Genomic DNA, 21346 nt, shown 5'->3' with positions numbered 1-21346 from the left:
ATTGCCCCCCTTTTGTTTTTAAGTTCTACCCATATGGCCTCATTTGAGGAACCTCCTAAGAGTGCACAGTGGCGCAGTGGTTAGCACCGCAGCCTCACAGCTCCAGGGACCCGGGTTCGATTCCGGGTACTGCCTGTGTGGAGTTTGCAAGTTCTCCCTGTGTCTGCGTGGGTTTTCTCCGGGTGCTCCGGTTTCCTCCCACAAGCCAAAAGACTTGCAGGTTGATAGGTAAATTGGCCATTATAAATTGTCACTAGTATAGGTAGGTGGTAGGGAAATATAGGGACAGGTGGGGATGTTTGGTAGGAATATGGGATTAGTGTCGGATTAGTATAAATGGGTGGTTGATGTTCGGCACAGACTCGGTGGGCCGAAGGGCCTGTTTCAGTGCTGTATCTCTAATCTAATATCATCCCTCCTTACTGCAGTAATTGACTGCTTGATCAACAGTGCAATGCCACCTCCTCTTTTACCCCCTCCCCTGTCATGCCTGAAGATTCTATACCCTGGAATATTGAGCTGCCAGTGTTGCCCCTCCCTCAACCATGTTTCTGTGATAGCAATAATATCATAATGCCATGTGCTAGTAAGACTCCTTGCATTAAAATAGATGCAATCCAGCCTTGCATTTTTCACTTGTGCCTTAACAGGTCTATATTTGCTCTGCTTTCCAGACTGACTCAGTTTCTCTTCTATATTTGACTGTGCATCACCCCCTACTGTATCTCCACTCTGTATCCCATCCCCCTGCCAAATTAGTTTAGCCCCCACCCCCCCAACAGCACTAGCAAACCTCCCAGCAAGGATGTTGGTCCCGTTCTGGTTCAGGTGCAACCCATCCAACTTGTGCAGGTCCCACCTTTGCCAGAAACAGACCCAGTGATCCAGGAAACTAAAGCCTTCCCTCTTGCACCACCTCCTCAGCCACACATTCATCTGCTCTATCCTCCTATTCCTATACTCACTAGCACGTGGCACCGGGTGTAATCCTGAGATGACAACCTTTGAGGTATGCTTTTTAATCTGCTACCTAGCTCCCTAAATTCTTGTTGCAGGACTTCATCCCTCTTTCTACCTATGTTGTTGGTACCAGTGTGTACCACGACCTCTGACCGTTCACCCTCCCTTCAGAATGTCCTGCAGCCACTCCGTGACATCCTTGACCCTCGCACTAGGGAGGCAACATACCATCCTGGAGTCTCATTTGTGGCCACAGAAACGCCTGTCAAACCCCCTTACAATTGAATCTCCTATCAGTATGGCTCTTCCACTCTTTTTCATCCCCTCCTGTGTAGCAGAGCCATCCGTGGTGGCATCCACCCACAATCATGTTTTCTAGTGGCAAAGACGGTAAAGTGTTTCAGAAGTTTGTACAAACATGCCTTTTTGACTGCGTAAACACAGTGAGCATCTGAAATTTCTACGACATTCTTGCTTCCCGATCCTAGCCACATGCAATCACGGTTTAAACAATAATTGCTCCATACTGATCTAACACATTGGATCCCAATATTCCCTTTTCTGCCAGTATTTTTATATATACCAGTGACAGGCAGGAGAGACCTCCCAGCTGGAATTCGGAAGCCTTTCCTGTAAACACAAAGGTATCAATGCCATTAAAGCCTGTAAGCAGTGTGCAACCCTTTCTTGCTGCCGCATAGCGTTCAGATTGTGGGGTGTGAATGATTGTGACAACAGAGCCCCGTATCAATTAACATATTCTGTTGCTGGCCCCCTTTAAGAGCAACAGAAATGATTGGAACCCCACTTCCGACCAGGCAAAGGGGGCCGTGTCCCTTCATTTAAATCCTGATGGGGGTCCCTTGGCATAAAGTCCGCTTGGTTGGATGGCGCTCACTGACTGCCCGTTAACAAATTGGTTTATAATCAGGGACATAATCTGAGATACCTCTTTGGACACTAACTGTTTTTCCTCATGTTCTAATCCCACTGTTTCAGGGTCTGGGGATGTTCCCTTTGTTCTTTAAACAAGGGGGGTGGCTTGCACGGAATTCTACAATCTCGAGCTAGATGGCCCATTTTCCCGCCATTGTAACAGGACACCATGGGTCCTTTCGGAACATGTGGATAATAGGGCTGTCTTGGCCCTTCCACGGCTACAACATGTTTCTTGGCAGGAGCATTTAAGGAATCTTTGACAGACACCCATGCGTTGATAGCATTGGTTTCGGCTGATGCCACAAATCGGTCGTTCTAGTCGAAATTCTCAGAGCGTTCTGAACTTGTGGATGAAGTTGCTTTAAAAACATGATCTTAAAATTAGTTTGTTTTTCCCTCCATTAATGGTTCAAGGGGCGACATGTTGGGAGTGCTCATACAAGTCATATAACCTGTTTACAAAGGCGTGTGGTGATTCATCTTTTCACTCAGATTTATGCTCATAATACTGAGGGCACGTAGAATGTGATACAGCATTTCCACCGGTACGTGAATTAAACGCTTTTGGGTCTGCATTATCTTTTAGATCCCTTGCACACGCAGGTAAAAGGATTCGCTTATGGTCCTCATCCTTCAATTCTGAATGGCCCCATCTCAAATCTGCGCATCACCTATTTACCTTGAGGGCATCGTCTCCATCCTGGATTGTTCCCAACTCTTTTTCACAAGCTTGTATCTCGGCAGTGAGCGGAACAGATCGATCCTCATCGTTTACCACATCATCATTTTGGTGTTTAACAGTCGTTCTCAAGACCACAGCAACGGGAAGTGACTCAGATTTCTCTTCCGGGGGATGTATTACCACAGCGGGGGTATAAGATGGTGCTACAAGGGGATCTATTGTTTCAATCATTTCTGACCATTCATTCCGTCGAGCATAATGGTTGTCAGAAACATAAGCCTCTGGGTCATCCTGCCTTACATCGGGGAACCCTTTGTGATGGCAGTGATCACAGCTCACTGTCTACCTAACTTCCCTTCCAACTCATAAACCTTCAACTGACAGAGGATCTACCTCTTGGCGGCGCTGCTTAATGTATTCTCGAGGGGACCCCTAGTGTCTCCCAGGCCTAGCTTGAGCTTTTCGTTTTCGACTTGCATTCATTAAGTTCTTGTTTTAACTGTTGCGCTTCTACTGCTACGGCTCCAGCAGTTGCACTAGAATTACTCTGCTGTCACCGAATGGCATCTCTTTCCGGACTCAGCTTTGTACGTTTAATACTTCCTGATCCCTCTGCTCTTTTTGTTTTTGTAATAACTCAATCTCTTTTCTCTTGATGAACTCATAGTCTTTCACTGCATAAAGGTATGCACTATACGCCAGAGGGTTTTTTGCCTTCGCGTTCCTCAACTTTTTATTGTCTGCTCGTTACTGAACAAAATCTCTTACCTCTCCAAATGGGACTCATTCTTCCTTTGTTAAGCATTCTGTAGCATCTGAACTTCGGGGTCAGACACTTTGTCCAACCTTTCTTCATACTGAGAGGATACGGTTCTGGTTGTCATTTTCTTAAAGCGTCTTAGTCACTAGTGGTTCACAATGATCCGGCACCTTCTTAGTGTGTTTATTTGGCCAGACAAACACAGTAAGGACCTTCCTTACTGACCATACATTCCTGTTTTATCCTTGTCCTGCTGCGGTCGCAAAGTATAGGCGAAATTTCTCTTTTTATCGAGTCTTTCTCACTTTTAACTCTTGTCCCGACAAGACTGACCAATATGGTAACAGGATACTTGGTGTAGTAACTCGGGGAAACTTTATTAAGAAATAACAAGTTATACTTAACAACATTCAGGTAGTGACTTGACAGATGTCATGGATGCGCTGTGAGTTTTGGTCACAGACACCGCGAAGACTCTTTCTCTGTCTGGCTGGTCTGTGATGGTTTGTCACGTACTGGAATTCTTCTACTTGTGTGGATCTTCTTTGGAATCTGCGCAGTGAGGCGTCGTGGACCCTGACTTTTAACCTTTTCAGGCCATCGGGCCACCTTGTGTTTGGCCTGATGATTGGCTCAAACCTTGTGGTGTCGGTTGCTAGCCTACACTAATTGGGACTTACGTGATAGGATACCTGCAAGTAATTATTTAAAAAAACTATTAATAGCTCTATTCATTTTAGTTATTATCTCCTTATGCTGACAATATGGAATTTGTCCAAAAAACTGATTCTTTGTTATCAGTTCACAGAATCACAGAATTGTTACAGTGCAGACGGAGGCCATTCGGCCCATCGTGTCCGCACTCGCTCTCTGAAAGAACAGTTCCCTCAGTTCCATTGCCCCGCCTTCCCCCCATAACCCTGCACATTCTTCCTTATCATATAACTGTCTAATTTCCCTTGTGAATGCATCAATTGAACCTGCCTCCACTACGTTCTCAGGCAGCGCATTCCCGACCTTAACCACTCGCTGCGTGAAAAGGTTTTTCCTCGTGTCATTTTTGCTTCTCTTACCAAATACTTTAAATCTGTGCCCTCTCGTTCTCAATCCTTTCAGGAGTGGGAACAGTTTCTCTCTATCTACTCTGTCCAGACCCTTCATGATTTTAAATACCTCTATCAAATCACCTCTCAGCCTTCTCTTCTCCAAGGAAAACAGTCCTAACTTCTCCAATCTATTTTCATAACTGAAATTCCTCATCCCTGGAACCATTCTCATGAATCTTTTCTGTTCTCTCTCCAATGCCCTCACGTTGTTCCTAAATTGCGGCGCCCAGAACCGGACACAGTACTCCAACTGAGGCAAAACTAGTACATATTCAACATAACTTCCTCGCTCTTGTATTCTATGCCCCTATTAATAAAGCCCAGGATACTTTATGCTTTATTAACTGCTCTCTCAACCTGTCCTGCCACCTTCAATGACTTATCCACATATACACCTAGGACCCTCTGCTCCTGTACCCCTTTAGAATTGTACCCTTTATTCTATATAACTCGCATTTGTCCATGTGACTATTGATTTTGCACCGAATTATTTTTTCCAGAAGTTTTCCCACCACCGAAGTTAAACTAGTTGCTGGACTTATCTTTACACCCCTTTTTGAACAAGGGTGTAACGTTTGCTATGCCTTTTTTGCTGACATATTTGGCGTTGAGATAGATGATCTAATTGAATGGAGGAGCAGGCTCGATGGGCTGAATGGCCTACTGCTCCTATGTTCTGAAAACTAACCACCCCAAAACTACCTACATTGGGCCCCACTTTGACATAACCAGGGTTGGTAAGGGTGAGAAATTGGGTTGGGAGCTGTTACATAGAAACATAGAAAGTAGGAGCAGGAGTAGGCCATTCGGCCCTTCGAGCCTGTTGTGCCATTCATTATGATCATGGCTGATCATCCATGTTCTGCAGACTCTTTATCATCCATTGCTATTTCTGGGATTTTCAGGTGAAAGTGACATTGGATGTATCAGCTCAAATATGAGTGAGTGTATTATAATAAGAGGCTTCCAGTAAGATGGCATCTTGTAACATAACTTGCGCGGTAGGAGTACTGGGTTCTGTGCACACCAGTGTACGTTGGGCTGTGGAGGAGTTGCAATTTAAATGGCTGTAGCGTAGTCAAATTGCCTTTGTTATCGTGGGAATTTTATAAACGTCACACTTTTTTTAAAAGTTTAATCTTTAGCTGGCACCACCATACCTCAACTTCATTTACCTTCATTTATCCATGTCATTTGATACCTTTTACTTCACAAAAATCTATCAATCTCAGTCTTGAACACTTCAGTTGACACAGCATCCACTTTTAAAAAGTAAAAGCTTACTTAAAGGAATGATGGGGCTGATTAGGGATAAAAAAAGGAAATCTTCTTGTTGAGGCAGAGGATATGACTGAGATATTGAATGGGCAGTTTACATCTGTCTTCACAGAAGAAGAGGCTGAAGTTAATGCTGCATTAGAGGAGGGGGAAGTAGCGATATTGGATAGGTTAAAAATAAGTAGAAAGGAGGTGCTGAATTGTTTGGTGGCACTCGAAGTTAACAAGCCACCCAGTCCAGATGGGATGCGTCCTAGGTTGCTGAGGGAAGCTCTGACTGCAATCTTTCAATCCTCCTTGCATATGGGAGTGGTGTCAGAGGCCTGGAGGATTGCAAATGTTACACCCCTGTTCAAAAAGGGGAAAGGGATAAACCTAATACCTACAGGCCAATCAGACTAACATCAGTGGTGGGAAAACTACCAGAGATTATTGTCAAAGATGACATTGATTCTCACTTGGAAAAACATGGGTTAATTAGGGACTGCCCACATGGATTTGTTAAAGGCAAATTGTGTCTGACTAACCTAATTGAGTTTTTAAATGCAATAACTGAGAGGATTGGTGAAGGCAGTAGATGTATAGATGGACATTCCTGAAGCAAATAGTCTTAAAGGGGTGGTGGTAACTTGGGTATGTAATTGGCTAAGGCGTAGCAGTCAGAGAGTAGTGGTGAATGGATGTTTTTCTGACTGGTAAGAAGTTTTTATAAATTTGTTCTTGGGATGTGTGTGTCACTATCAAAGCCAGCATTTGTTACCCATCCCTAACTGCCCTTGAGAAGATGGTGGTGAGCTGCCTTCTTGAACCACTGCAGTCCATGTGGTGTAGATACACCCATAGTGCTGTTAGGGTGGGAGTTCCAGGATTCTGACCCAGCGACAGTGAAGGAATGACGATATAGTTCCAAGTCAGGATGGTGTGTGACTTGGAGGGGTGGTGTTCCCATGCATCTGGTGTCCTTGTCCTTCTAGGTGGTAGGGGCCCCGGGTTTGGAAGGTACTGTTGAAAGAAGCTTGGCGTGTTGCTGCAGTGCATCTTGTAGACGGTACACACTGCCCGCTTATGTCAGTGGTGGAGGGAGTGAATGTTTAATGTGGTAGATGTCACGCTGATCAATAGAAATGTATCAATAAAAAGAAAATAAATTAAAATAGACCTAACTCTGAATCGCTGTGTTTTTTGACTTTTTTTACTATAATTTTGTCAGTAAAGTCTTTAATGCAAACCATAAATAAGATGTGTAGAATTAAGACAATTTTTTTCGGCTATTGATTCTCATGTTAAAAGAAAAGATTCTAACAGTTCATTCAGAATAATTTATCATCTCAGCTATGTTAGAAACATTAGAAACAATAATGGTCACAACCATAAAATCTGTTCCTCGAACTGAAGACATGCCAGACACCAAAGGGAAGCAAGATGTCACAGAGGAGTTGGAAGGCTGGCACGAGGGGCAGGGCAGACTCTCGCTTCATCGATGCTGACCTGAATCTAATGCTGGAGGCTGTGAGGGAGAGGAAGGAGGTCCTAATCCCAGAGGGTGACAGGAGGAGGCTACCTTGTCATGCAGCAGGGGCACCTCTCTGTTCAGTGTTATCCCCCTCTGCCTCCTCTTTAACCTCCTGCTCCTCCCCCGATGAGCTGTCTCCTTCCGAGGCTTCACAGTCCTCAAGGTCCACACCTCTCTGGAGAGACATGTTATGGAGAGCACAGCAGACCACCACAATGACTGAGACCCTTCCAGAAGTGTATTGGAGGGAAACATCTGACTGGTCGAGGCACCAGAATTGCTTCTTTAGAAGCCTAATGGCCTGCTCAATGGTTGTCCTGCTGAACAGGTGGCATTGGTTGTGTCGTCTCTGTGCCTCTGTCTGGGGCTTCCCTAGAGAGCTCAGTAGCGATGTCATCAAAGGATATCCCTTGTCCTCTTGAATCCATCCACACATTTTGGGGGTTAGAGTGAAGATCTGAGGCAGCCTGGACTGGCAGAGGATGATGGAGTAATAGCAGCTGTCAGGAAACAGTGAGCACGTATGGAAGAAGCTCTTCTTGTGGCCGCAGACCAGTTGAGTGTTGAGCGAGTGGAAGCTCTTCCTGTTGATGGATCTCACTGGCTGGTCACTGGGTGCCTTGATGGCAGATCAGTGATGTCCTGCACCTGGGGGAATCCAGCAATGGTGACAAAACCCAATGTCCTTTGTGTCTGCGCAGGCCCATCTGTGTCAAAGTGAATGTAGACCCCGCCATCCTGAATATTGCATTTGTGGCCTGCCTGATAGCATGATGATCTGCCGACTGTGGACCTAACATCTAGGTCTGAAGAAGATCCTGGTTGCATAGTAATTCAGGGCAATGGTGACCTTGATGGCTGCAGCTAAGGGACTGCCATGGGGACGTGAAGCCTCAGGTCATTGTGGACCAGAGCACAAAGGTCCGAGACCATCTGCCTGGATAGGCACAGCCTCCTACAGCACTGGCGCACTGTCATTTGCAGGTAGCTGACTCTTGGGCAGTAGAGCTGATGTCTTGGTTAGCACCTTCTTCCCCTTGCAGCCCCCCTGCTGTGCTCCCCCGGCCTGTTCCCATCCGAACTTCCTCATCTTAGGTTTGTTCATTCACCACGCCTTCCCCTGCCAAACCCACGTGTCCCTCTCTGAATTCCTGCCACTCACCACTAAGTAAAACAAGTCTCAGCTCCAACAGTGACTACTCTGGCACTTTTGAAGCTGCCGAGCTTAATTTTGTGCCTCAGCATTATTTTAATCACCGCTTCCCTAGCCGTCGTGGTCCCGCACAGTGTTCAGTTTTGTATACCCTGCCATGTTCCCCATATGACGTTTGTCCTGTTCTCTACCTTTAAAAATCCCAAACTGCTGCTAACAAGCCTGTTAATGAGCTCCATAATGAGCTCAAAAGTTCAACAGGCAATTAATTGGAGGCATGCAGGGTTGCCATTCCCTGCCTCCCAGCGTCCCTTTAAAAATGGCTTCGCATTCTAGAGGTGGCGGGTACAATGCTGACCTCTGAGAACAAAATCTTTAAGTTGCGCTCACCCCCGCACCCACACTCAGCAGACTTTAAAAATCTAGCCCAAAGTGTTCAGAAAAGGCTGTGTGGCAGTATTGATTAGGGAAGGCATTGTAGCGATGGAAAGAGAGGATGTCCTTTTGGGGGCAAGGACAGAATACATATGATTAGAATTGAGGAGCAAAAAGGGGAGGATCACGCTACTGAGGGTATACTATAGGCCTCCAAATAGTGAGAGATAGAGGAGCAAATCCACAGAGAAATCAAAGCAATGTGCAAGAACTATAGAGTGGTGGTATTGGGGGACTTTAATTACCCAAATATTGATTGGGATAATGTTAAAGGGAAAGGAGGGGGATGAATTTCTGAATGTGTTCAGGAGACCTTCCCTTAGAGTCATAGTGATACAGCACTGAAACAGGCCCTTGGGCCCACCGAATCTGTGCCGACCAACAACCATCCATTTATACTAATCCTACATTAATCCCATATTCCCCACCACATCCCCACCATTCTCCTACCACCTACCTCCACTAGGGGCAATTTACAATGGCCAATTTACCTATCAACCTGCAAGTCTTTGGCTGTGGGAGGAAACCGGAGCACCCGGCGAAAACCCACGCGGTCGCAAGGAGAACTTGCAAACTCCACACAGGCAGTATCCAGAATCAAACCCGGGTCGCTGGAACTGTGAGGCTGCGGTGCTAACCACTGCGCCACTGTGCCACCCAAAGACTTGGATAAGTCGCCTGGTCCAAATGGCTTACATCCCATGTTGGAAGGAAAGTGGTGGTGGAGATAGCGGAAGGGCTTGCCATAATCTTCCAATCAACCCTACATACGGGGGAATTACCAGAGGATTGGAGAGTGGCAAATGTGACACCCTTGTTCAAGAAAGGCTTTAAGGACACTCCTAGTAACTGATGGCCAGTCAATTTGACATCAGTGGTGGGTAAGGTTTCAGAAACAATAATCAGGGAAAATATTAACAGGCACGTGGAGAGTCTGCACATACTTCGAAAAGGTAGAGTGTGTTTGACTAATCTGATTGAATTTTTTGATGAAGCAGCAGAGAAGGTTGATGAAGGGGATGGAGTGGATGTTGTCTATATGGATCTTAAGAAAGTGTTTGACGAAGTACCACATAAAAGGCTAGTTAACAAAACTGAGGCCCATGAAATATGAGTCCGTGTCAGCTTGGACAAAAAAATTTGCTTCAGGACAGAAAACAGCAAGTTGTGGAAAATGGTTGTTTTTCAGACTGAAGGATGGTAGACAGTGGTGTTCCTTGTGGTTCAGTGCTAGGCCACTGCATTTTTGATACATATAAATGACTCGGATACTGAAATACAGAGTAAATTTCAAAATTTTGCCGATGATACCAAACTTGGAGGTGTGACAAACAGTGAGGATGATACCAATTGACTGCAAAGGACATAGATAGGGAATATAGACTTAATGGCACTGTTCTAAAGAATGTGCAAGAACAGAGGAACCTGGGTGTTCATGTGTATAGATCTTTGAAGGTGGTAGAACAGAGAGTGGTTAGCAAAGCATATGGGATCTTGGTCCTCATAAAAAGAGGTATTGAGTCCAAAAGCAGAGAAGTTATGCTGAACCTGTATAAAGCTCTGGTTAGGCCACAAGTAGATGACTGCATCCCGTTCTGGTCACCACACTTTGGGAAGGATGTGTAGCTCCCTGAGAGGGTGCAGAGGAGATTTACCAGAATGTTTCTAGAGATGAGGGAATTTAGCTGCAAGATTAGGTTGGAGAAGCTGGGGTTGTTCTTGGAGCAAAGGAGATTGAGGGGAGATTTGACCGAGATTATTACAGGTTTCGATAAGGTAGACAAAGAAAAGCTGCTTCCATTAGCTGATGGTACAAGGACTCGGGGACACAGATTAAAGGTTTTAGGCAAGAGATACAGGGGGGAATGTGAGGTAGAACTTTCTTACATAGTGGGTGTTAATGACCTGGAACTCGCTGCCTATGAGGATGGTGGAAATGGAAACAAACAATGATTTCAAAAGGAAATTGGATAGGCACTTCAGGGAAATAAACTTGCAGGGCTACGGGGAGAGAGCAGGGGAAATGAGACTGACTGAATTGCTGTACTGAAAGCCGGCATGGATTCAATGTGCCGAATGGTCTCCTTCCATGCCATAATGACTCTGACTCTATGAGATGACTTTCCCAAGTTGTCTTGTTTTGAGGCTGCAAAGGCCCTACTAGGTGATGTATAATAAGCAGCAGATGTGTGATTAAGCCACTTCGAATCGATTTGCTGTGTCAGCTCAGCTCAGCTACAGGAATGAGAAGAAATATCTGTTGAAAAATGCAGTACACCCAAGCAAAATAACAAGTAATCATTGTAAAAGACATACAGATGTATTCGAAGATATCAGGCTACAAGAAGAGAAAAGGTAATTGAATCATCTGTAGTGAGGTAGAAGGATAATTGTTGCTGAACCAGTTAAAGTAGGGGTTAGAGTCATAGTTTTACAGCACAGAAACCGGCGCCTGCGCCGACCATCAAGCACCCGTCCAAAACTAATCCCACTTTCCCGCACTTGGACCGTAACCTTGTATGTTATGGCATTTCAAGTGCTCATCTAAATACTTCTTAAATTTCGTGAGTGTTCTTGCCTCTACCACCCCTTCAGGCTGTGTGTTCCAGATTCCAACCATCGTCTGGGTGAAAAAAATTTTCTTCAACTCCCCTCTAAACCTTCTGCCCCTTACCTTAAACCTATGTCCCCTAGTTATTAACCTCTCCGCTAAGGGAAAAAGTTTCTTCCTATCTATCCTATCAATGCCCCTCATAATTTTGTAAAGCTCAATCAGGTCCCCCCCTCAGCCTTAAAATAAAAGCAAAATACTGCGGATGCTGGAAATCTGAAACAAAAACAAGAAATGCTGGAATCACTCAGCAGGTCTGGCAGCATCTGTGGAAAGGGAAGCAGAGTTAACGTTTCGGGTCAGTGACCCGAAACGTTAACTCTGCTTCCCTTTCCACAGATGCTGCCAGACCTGCTGAGTGATTCCAGCATTTCTTGTTTTTGTTGCCCCCCCCTCAGCCTTCTCTGTTCTAAGGAAAACAACCCCAGCCTATCCAGTCTCTCGTCATAGCTGAAATGCACCAGCCCTGGCAACATCCTGGTGAATCTCCTCTGCACCCTCGCCATTGCAATCACATCCTTCCTATCGTGTGGTGACCAGAACTGTACACAGTACTCCAGCTGTGGCCTAACCAGCGTTTTATACAGCTCCATCATAACCTTGTATTCTATGCCTCGGCTAATAAAGGCAAGTGTCCCGTATGCCTTCCTAACCACCTTATCTACCTGTGCTGCTGCCTTCAGTGATCTATGGACAAGCACCCCAAGGTCCCTCTGTACTTCCTAGGGTCCTACCATCCATTGTACATTCTCTTGCCTTGTTAGTCCTTCCAAAGTGTATCACCTCACACTTCTCAGGATTAAACTCCATTTGTCACAGCTGCGCCCATCTTACCAGCCCATCTATATCGTCCTGTAATCTAAGGCATTCCTCCTCACGATTTCCGACACCACCAATTTTCGTGTCGTCTGCGAACTTACTGATCATACCTCCTATATTCATGTCTAAATCATCAGTGTACATTACAAACAGTAAGTGTCCCAGCACCGATCCCTGCGGTACCCCACCGGTCATAGGCCTCCGTTCGCAAAAACAACCCTCTACCATCACCCTCTGCCTCCTTCCACTAAGCCAATTTTGAATCCAATTTTCCAAATTGCCCTGGATCCCACGGGCTCTTACTTTCTTAACCAGTCTCCCATGCGAGACCTTATCAAAAGCCTTACTGAAGTCCATGTAGATGGCATCAACTGCTTGGAGAAACTTTTACCAGGCACAAAGATACCTCTTATCTGGATTTTTAAATATCGTCAAATCTACACAGAAAATTCATGCACGGAAAAAATCCAAATTCTGGAAAACCCTAGTTGTAAGCTTGGTACTTTGAGTGAGTTGGAGAAAGGTGGGATGGTTTATAAACTAGGTGCTTAGTTTTAGTCTGTGGAGCAATGTATCTACTCCAAGGCCAATTCATGATTTTACTCGACACGAATGAGTGTTTAATAACTCAGAAGGAACAGTTCAAGAAAAAAGTAATTGCTTTTCTCCAAGTAATGTTTGTCTTATGAAGAGAGGTTGAGCAGTTTAGGCCTTTATTCTCCAGAATTTAGAAGAATGAGAGGAGATCTAATTAGATTAGATTAGAGATACAGCACTGAAACAGGCCCTTCGGCCCACCGAGTCTGTGCCGAACATCAACCACCCATTTATACTAATCCTACACTAATCCCATATTCCTACCAAACATCCCCACCTGTCCCTATATTTCCCTACCACCTACCTATACTAGTGACAATTTATAATGGCCAATTTACCTATCAACCTGCAAGTCTTTTGGCTTGTGGGAGGAAACCGGAGCACCCGGAGAAAACCCACGCATACACAGGGAGAACTTGCAAACTCCACACAGGCAGTACCCGGAATCGAACCCAGGTCCCTGGAGCTGTGAGGCTGCGGTGCTAACCACTGCGCCACTGTGCCGCCCACAGTGAGGTATATAAGATGATTAAGGGGATTGACAAAGTGAACGTAGAGAGGATGTTTCCTCTGGTGGGGTAATCTAGAATGAGAGGTCGTAGTTTTAGGATAAGGGTTAGCAAATTTAAAACTGAGATGAGGAAAAATTACTTCTCAAAGGGTCGTGAGTCTGTGGAATTCACTACCCCAGAGTGTGGTGGATGCCGGGACATTGAGTAAATTTAAGGAGGAGAGAGACAGATTTTTAATTAGTAATGGGTTGATGGGTTATGGAGAATGGGCAGCAAAGTGGAGTTGAGGCCGAGATGAGATCAGCCATGATCGTATTGAATGACGGAGCAGGCTCAAGGGGCTGAATTGCCTACTCCTGCTCCTAGTTCTTTTGTTCTTAATGCTTTTACATTCTTAGACTGTCATGAAGAAAGTTACTTTTCTAATCGTATAGTGCAGGTAAACAGATTGAGCCCTGGAGAAAACGTTGCCCTCAGACGAAATATACTTTGAAGCCAAACTCACAATTGTTGGGTTGGCTGCTTCAGTGAAATCCAGTCCCAAGCCTCAAGCTCTACTTTGGACTATAACCACTGAACAGAATCACCTAGATTTCCCTGACCTCTGTCCCCATCCCTTTGAGTCATACAAATGTCAAGGAAGCTTTGAAATCTAAATTTGAGATGTCAGCAAAATGCACTACTACTACAATAACATTAGATAGTGTCCAACTTGGAGCCAGATAGTAAGAGATGCTTCAAAATAACAGCAATTTCTCTTTATTCAGTTTATTTGTGTATCGTGGGGAAGAACATGCTGTGATTGTTACTTGTAACCACAGCAAAATGCATTGAAAATTAAAGTGTTCACAGTTTCGCTGTGCACAGTAACAAGAACTGTTCCTTCTCTAGATATTTTTTTCTTAAGCTGTTACTGGGCTATGGTTCCTCATGTATCAGCCGCCCCACTGGTACCTATTCTCCATATCCAAGTGTTGACCATGAGTGTTGGTAGATTTAGTTTAGTTTAGTTATACAGCACTGAAACAGGCCCTTCGGCCCAGCGAGTCTGTGCCGACCATCAACCACCCATTTATACTAATCCTACACTAATCCCATATTCCTACCACATCCCCACCTGTCCCTATATTTCCCTACCACCTACCTATACTAGGGACAATTTATAATGGCCAATTTACCTACCAACCTGCAAGTCTTTTGGCTTGTGGGAGGAAACCGGAGCACCCGGAGAAAACCCACGCAGACACAGGGAGAACTTGCAAACTCCACACAGGCAGTACCCAGAATTGAACCCGGGTCGCTGGAGCTGTGAGGCTGCGGTGCTAACTACTGCGCCACTGTGCCGCCCGAGTGAGTCAACCCGAGTGTAATCACAAACATCTCCAATTCTGTTGCTACCCAGTGTCCAGCAGGGGTTAGGTATTAGCATCCTGGTTGATTTTCTTTCCCTCTCTAGGTCAATTGTAGCAATCTGATAGCTATCCTGCTGGGATCAGCTTACTCAACACAGAGGCTGGGTCATTGTCTATATTCACAAGGACACAAGAAGTAGGAGCAGGAGTAGACCATATGGCCCATCGAGCCGACTCCGCCATTCAAAACGATCATGGCTGATCTTCGGATTCAACTCCATTTTCCCGCCCACTCGCCATATCCCTTGATTTCCTGAGAGACCAAAAATCTGTCTATCCCAACCTTAAATGTATTCAACGATGGAGTATCCACAACACTCTGGGGTAGAGAATTCCAAAGAGTCACAACCCTTTGAGTGAAGTAATTTCTCCTCATCTCAGTCCTAAATAAACAGCCCCTTATCCTGAGACTGTGCCCCCGTGTTTTAGATTCCCCGACCAGCGGAAATAATCTCTCAGTGTCTACTCTATATAGCCCCTTCAGAATCATATGTTTCAATGAGATCACCTCTCATTCTTCTAACCTCCGGAGAATACAGGCCCAATTTACTTAGTCTCTCATCATAGGACAGCCCCCTCATCCCAGGGATCAATCTAGTGTTCCTTCGCTGCACTGTCTCCAATGCAAATATATCCTTTCTTAAATGTGGAGACCAAAACTGTTCACCAAAACCCTGTACAATTGTAGCAATACTTCCTTATTCCTGTTACTCCAAGCCCCTTGCAATAAAGGCCAACATGCCATTTGCCTTCCTAATTGCTTGCTGCACCTGCATGTTAACTTTCTGCATTCCTTGCACAAGCACACCCAAGTCTCTTTGAACATCGACACTTACAAGTTTCACACCTTCTAAAAAATATTCTGCTTTTCTGTCCTTATGACCAAAGTGCATAACTTCACACTTCCCTACATTATACTCCATCTGCCATCTTGTGGCCCACTCACTTAACCTGTCAATATCTCTTTGCAGCCTCTCTGTGTCCTCCCCGCAGCTTATCTTTCCGCCTACCTTTGTATCATCAGCAAATTTAGATACATTACTCTGTTTAGATTGTAAGTAGCTGAGACCCCAGCACTGATCCTTGTGGCACTCCACTATTTACTGCCTGCCAACTTGAAAATTCCCCATTTATGCCCACTGATTGCTTCCTGTCTGTTAATCAATCATCCATGCTAATATATTACCCCCAACTCCATGAGCCCTTATCTTGCCAGTTAACCTTTTGTAAGGCACCTTATCGAATGCCTTTTAGAAATCCAGGTATACTACATGGGCGGCACAGTGGCGCAGTGGTTAGCTCCGCAGCCTCACAGCTCCAGCAACCCGGGTTCAATTCTGGGTACTGCCTGTGTGGAGTTTGCAAGTTCTCCCTGTGTCTGCGTGGGTTTCCTCCGGTTGCTCCGGTTTCCTCCCACATGCCAAAGACTTGCAGGTTGATAGGTAAATTGGCCATTAGCAATTGCCCCTAGTATAGGTATGTGGGAGGGAAATATAGGGACAGGTGGGGATGTGGTAGGAATATGGAATTAGTGTAGGATTAGTATAAATGGGTGGTTGATGGTCGGCACAGACTTGGTGGGCCGAAGGGCCTGTTTCAGTGCTGTATCTCTAAACTAAACTAAACTACATCTACTGGTTCCCCTTTATCTACCCGATAGTTACTCCTCAAAAAACTCTAATAAATTTGTCAAATAGGATTTCCCTTTAGTAAAATCATGTTGACTTGTTCTAATCATACTGTGCTTTTCCAAGTGCATTGTTAAGACTTCCTTAATAATAGATTCCAGCATTTTCCTAACAACTGATGTTAGGCTAACTGGCCTGTAGTTCCCTGTTTTCTCTCTCCCTCCTTTCTTGAAAAGCGGTGTAACATTTGCCAACTTCCAATCTGATGGGACCGTTCCCAAATCTAAGAAAATCATAGCTCGCGCATCCACTCTATCTGCAGCTCTCTCTTTTGGAACCCTTGGGTGCAGGTCATCAGGTCCTGGAGATTTGTCAGATTTTAGTCCCTTAAGTTTCTCTAAACTTTTTCTCTGCTGTTATTAATTTCCTCACTTTTTAGCCCCTAGGTTACTGTCTATTTCTGGTATGGAACTAGTGTCTTCTACTGTGAAGACAGACACAAAATATTTGTTCAATGCCTCTGCCATTTCCTCATTCCCCATGATAATTTCTCCTGTCTCTGCCTCTAAAGGACCAACGTTTACTTTAGCTACTCTTTTCCTTTTGATATACCTATAAAAGCTGTCACAATCTGTTTTTGTATTACTGGCTAGTTTACTGTCATTCTGATTTTTCCTTTTTTTAATCAGTTTTTTGGTGGCTCTTTGCTTGTTTCTAAAACATTCTTAATCCTCAGACTTGCTACTCATTTTGGCAACATTGTAAGCCTTTTCATTTAAATCTAATATTATCCTTAACTTCCTGAGTGAGCCATGGATGGGTCTTTCTGGCTGAGTTTTTGTTTTTCAAAGGAATGTATTTTTGTTGGATTGTTTCTTTAAAGGTTTCCAACTGCTCATTTACCCAATTTACCTTAACCAGTTCTTCCCTCGTGCCTACGTAAATGGCTTTGTTTGTGATTGGAGCATGTCACTTTCAAACTTAACATGGAATTCAATGATATTATGATCACTGTTTCTCAGTGGATCTTTTATGATGACATTGCTTATTAACCCTGCTTCATTACACAATACTAAATCTAAGCTGGCTGGCTCCAAAACGTATTGCTCCAAGAAACTGTCCGGAAAACATTCTACAAACTCATCTTCCAGACCACTCCTGCCCGTTTCATTGCCCCAGTCTATATGAAGATTAAATTCCCCCACAATTATTACATTGCCTTTGTTATAAGCTCCAAAAATTTCTTATTTAATGCTCTATCTAATGGTATAACTACTGTTAGGGGGCCTATAAATGACCCTCACCCCAGTGTTTTCTGATTCTTGCTATTCCTTATTTCCACCCATACTGCTTCTACTTCATGATCGTCTGAGGCCAGATCCTTTCTCACTAATGCCCTTATGCCATCCTTTACTATTAGTGCTACCCCTCCTCCTTTGCTATTCTCTGTCTTTCCGAAATATTGTGTATCCTGGAATATTTATTTCCCAACCTTGATCACCATGTAACCATGTTTCTATAATGGCAATTTGATCCAAATCATGTACCTCTATTTGTGCCACTAGTTCATGTATCCTATTGCAGATGCTTCATGCATTCAGATATAGAACCTTTAATTTCATTTTTTTGCTTCTATTCCCTTCAATGACCTTACTTGCTAATGTACTATTTCTGTTAAATTCTCTGCCCCTTCCTGTCCCATTATGCTTGTGGTGGTAAATGAACAGTTGGAAACCTTTAAAGAAACAATTCAAAATGTTCCAACAAAAATACATTCCTTTGAAAAACAAAAACTCAGCCAGAAAGACCCATCCTGTCACATCCTGATTGTCATTATCCTTATTGCTATCTTGCTTTCTTGCCTTTCGTGTCTCTTTAAATTATCATATCTTCCCTCACTTGATCCCTCGCCCCCACTATTTAGTTTAACGCCCTCTAAACTGCCGTAGTTATATGACTCGCCAGAACACTGGTCCCTGCACGGTGGAGGTGTAGACCATCCCAACGGTACTGCTCTCATTTTCCCTGTACTGGTGCCAGTGCCCCATAAATTGAAACCCGTTTCACCCACACCAATTTTTGAGCCATGCATTTAACTGTTTAATCTTATTTGCCCTTTGCCAATTTGATCGTGGCTCAGGTAATAACCCAGAAATTATGACCTTTGAGGTTCTGCTTTTTAATTTAGCCCCTAGCTGCTCATACTCCCTATGCAGAACCTCTTTCCCCGTCCTATCTATGTCATTGGTACCTGCGTGGACCACGACAATTAGATCCTCCCCCCACCCCAACCCACACCACCCCCCACCCCCCCATCCCATCACCACAACCCCACCCACCCCCACCCCCATGTTAGTGTCCATGAGCTCCCACATACTGCTCTCTTAAGCTGCTCGCTGGTCCCGCTCTCTCTGTCTCTCTCTGTCTCTCTGCTTCCTGCTGCCGCCTCTCTTGTAAACTGCTTGCTGGTCCTGCTCTATCTCTTAAAGGCTGAGCTAGACAGATTTTTGATCTACAGGGGAGTAAAGGGCTATAGGGAGCAGGCAGGAAAGTGGAGTTAAGGCCACAATAATATCAGCCGTGATCTTATTGAATGGCTGAGCAGGGTCGAGGTGCCTAATGGCCTACTCCTGCTCCTATTTCTGTTGTCTGATGAATACAAATCAAACCTGAGGCCTTCTGTCTCTCTGGCTTAGTAATGCACCTGGTGTTCTTTTACTCAATTGAGTATCAAGAAACTATTTGTTTATATTTTACACAATAAAGGATTTTCCATTAGGAAGCTACAAATTATTTCCTAAGAAACTATTAGTGATGAGTTCCATCAGTGAGTTGGTGGGCAATCCAATTTGATACTGACTATGAAACGAGGTGGGGTAGGGGGAGGAGGGTGTGGTTAGAATTGGATAGACCCTGAAAACAGGTGCAGGGATTGTGATGCACAATTCACCCATGTAATGCAGACAGCAATCTTTGCGCTGCCTGCTCATTATTATAATTACTTTGTGCAGCCACTGCTAACCATGTTGTTCATTGGCTGCACACATCAGCAGGGGGCCCAATATCGTTTCTTGCTAGGACGACTTAGTCTGCAAGCTCGCCTGTACCTCTTAAAGGGGAGGTGCATTCTTGCTCTGGAGGTACTGACATCATTCAAAGTAGTGCTGTGCCACAAAGAACACTCGCAGATTATGGGAGACAGCATGCACCAAGGTTTTCCAATGCTGCACTGGGGGCGTTGTTGGAGAGGTGGAAAGGGGCAGAGCTGTCCTATATCCAAATAGGGGGCGGTGGGGGGGGGGGGGTGCAGTTCCAGACATGTGATGAGAAGGCAGTGAGGGCAGATGGCCATGAAGGTCAATACCAAGGGTTTAGCCCCCAGGATGCAGTACTAGAAGAAGTTTAACAACCTCACATAAGTGATCTTTGTCAGTGAATGCATCTTCAAATGCCATATCCTACTAGCTGCATCACTAGCCTCAGTCACCAATTCACCACATCCCCATCATTCACTTAGCAATAATCTCTACCAATTAGAACCTATACCTGGCTTTCATATGCTTCACCCACTTAGTACATCTCACAGCTTGTACACACTTCCAACTATTCAACCATAACAACCGTATCACCCAAACATATTGCACTACACTCACTGATGCACCTCTTCATTTGCAGGCGTAGGTGGATTTCTGTCATAGCATTTCTAGACCATAACAGTATCAACCTGCATTTATATAGTGCCTTTCACAATCTCAGGATGTCCTGTCGGGCTATACTTTCAAAAGTACATTATTGCCTGTAGTCACTGTTGGCATCAGCCAACTTGCGCCACAAGATTTTACAGATCTGAATGACCAGATAACCTGTTTTTTTAGTGATGTTGGTTGAGGGGTAAATACTGGCCAGGACATGGAGAGCTTCACAAAATGAGAAATTTACAGCATGGAAGGAGGCCATTTGGCCCATCGTGACTGCACCGGCCAACAAGCAGCCATCCAGCCTAATCCTGCTTTCCAGCTGTTGGTCCGTAGCCTTGTAGGTTATGGTGCTTCAAGTGCCTATCCAAGTACTTCTTAAATGTTATGAGGGTTTCTGCCTCTACCATCCTTTCAGGCAGTGAGTTTCAGATCCCCGCCACACTCTGGGTGAAAATTTCCTCTTAAAACCCCTCTAAATCTCCTACATCTTACCCTAAATATATGCCTCCTGGTTATGGACTCCTCAACCAACATCCTTGTAAATCTCCTCTGTGCCCTCTCTATTGCCATCACATCTTTCCTATAGTACAGTGACCACAACTGCATGCAGTACTCCAGCTGTGGTCTAACTTGTGTTTTATACAGTTCCAGCATAACCTCCTAGCCCTTATATTCTATGCCTCAGCTAATAAAGGCAAGTATGCCTTCTTGACCACCTTATCTACCTGTCCAGCCACCTTCAGGAATCTGTGGACACTCCAAGGTCACTCTGTTCCTCTACACTTCTTCGTATTCTACCATTTATTGTGTATTCCCTTGCCTTGATAACCTGCCCCAAATGGTTCTCTGGATTGAACTCCATTTTCCACTGTTCTGCCCATCTGACTACACCATTGATATCTTGCCGCAATCTGCAGCTTTCTTCTTCATTATCAACCACACAGCCAATTTTTGTATCATCTGCAAACTTCTTAATCATTCCCCCTACATTCAAGTCCAAATTATTGATATGTACCAAAAAACAAAGGACCTAGTACTGAGCTCTGTGGAACCACACTGGAACCAGCCTCCCAGTCACAAAAACACCTATCGACTATTACCCTTTGCTTCCTGCCTCTGAGCCAGTTTTGGATCCGTCACTTTGCCTTGGATCCCATGGGCTTTTACATTCGCAATCAGTCTGCCATGTGGGATCTTATCAAAAGCCTTGCTAAAATCCATATAGAGTACATCAAATGCACTA

The 21346-nt window shown here is 44.6% G+C and overlaps 1 protein-coding gene across 4 annotated transcripts in view; it reads left to right on the top strand.

The window, feature by feature from the left end:
• The window catches only part of LOC137371555 (dTDP-D-glucose 4,6-dehydratase-like), a 98923-nt gene that overhangs the window by 40624 nt on the left and 36953 nt on the right, over window positions 1–21346 (top strand). The window lies entirely within an intron of this gene.

This window comes from Heterodontus francisci, chromosome 6, assembly GCF_036365525.1.
Source record: "Heterodontus francisci isolate sHetFra1 chromosome 6, sHetFra1.hap1, whole genome shotgun sequence".
In the NCBI taxonomy this organism is placed as follows: Eukaryota; Metazoa; Chordata; class Chondrichthyes; order Heterodontiformes; family Heterodontidae; genus Heterodontus; species Heterodontus francisci.
The sequence above is the reverse complement of the archived record's forward strand: the minus strand, read 5'-3'. Positions and strand labels throughout refer to the sequence as shown.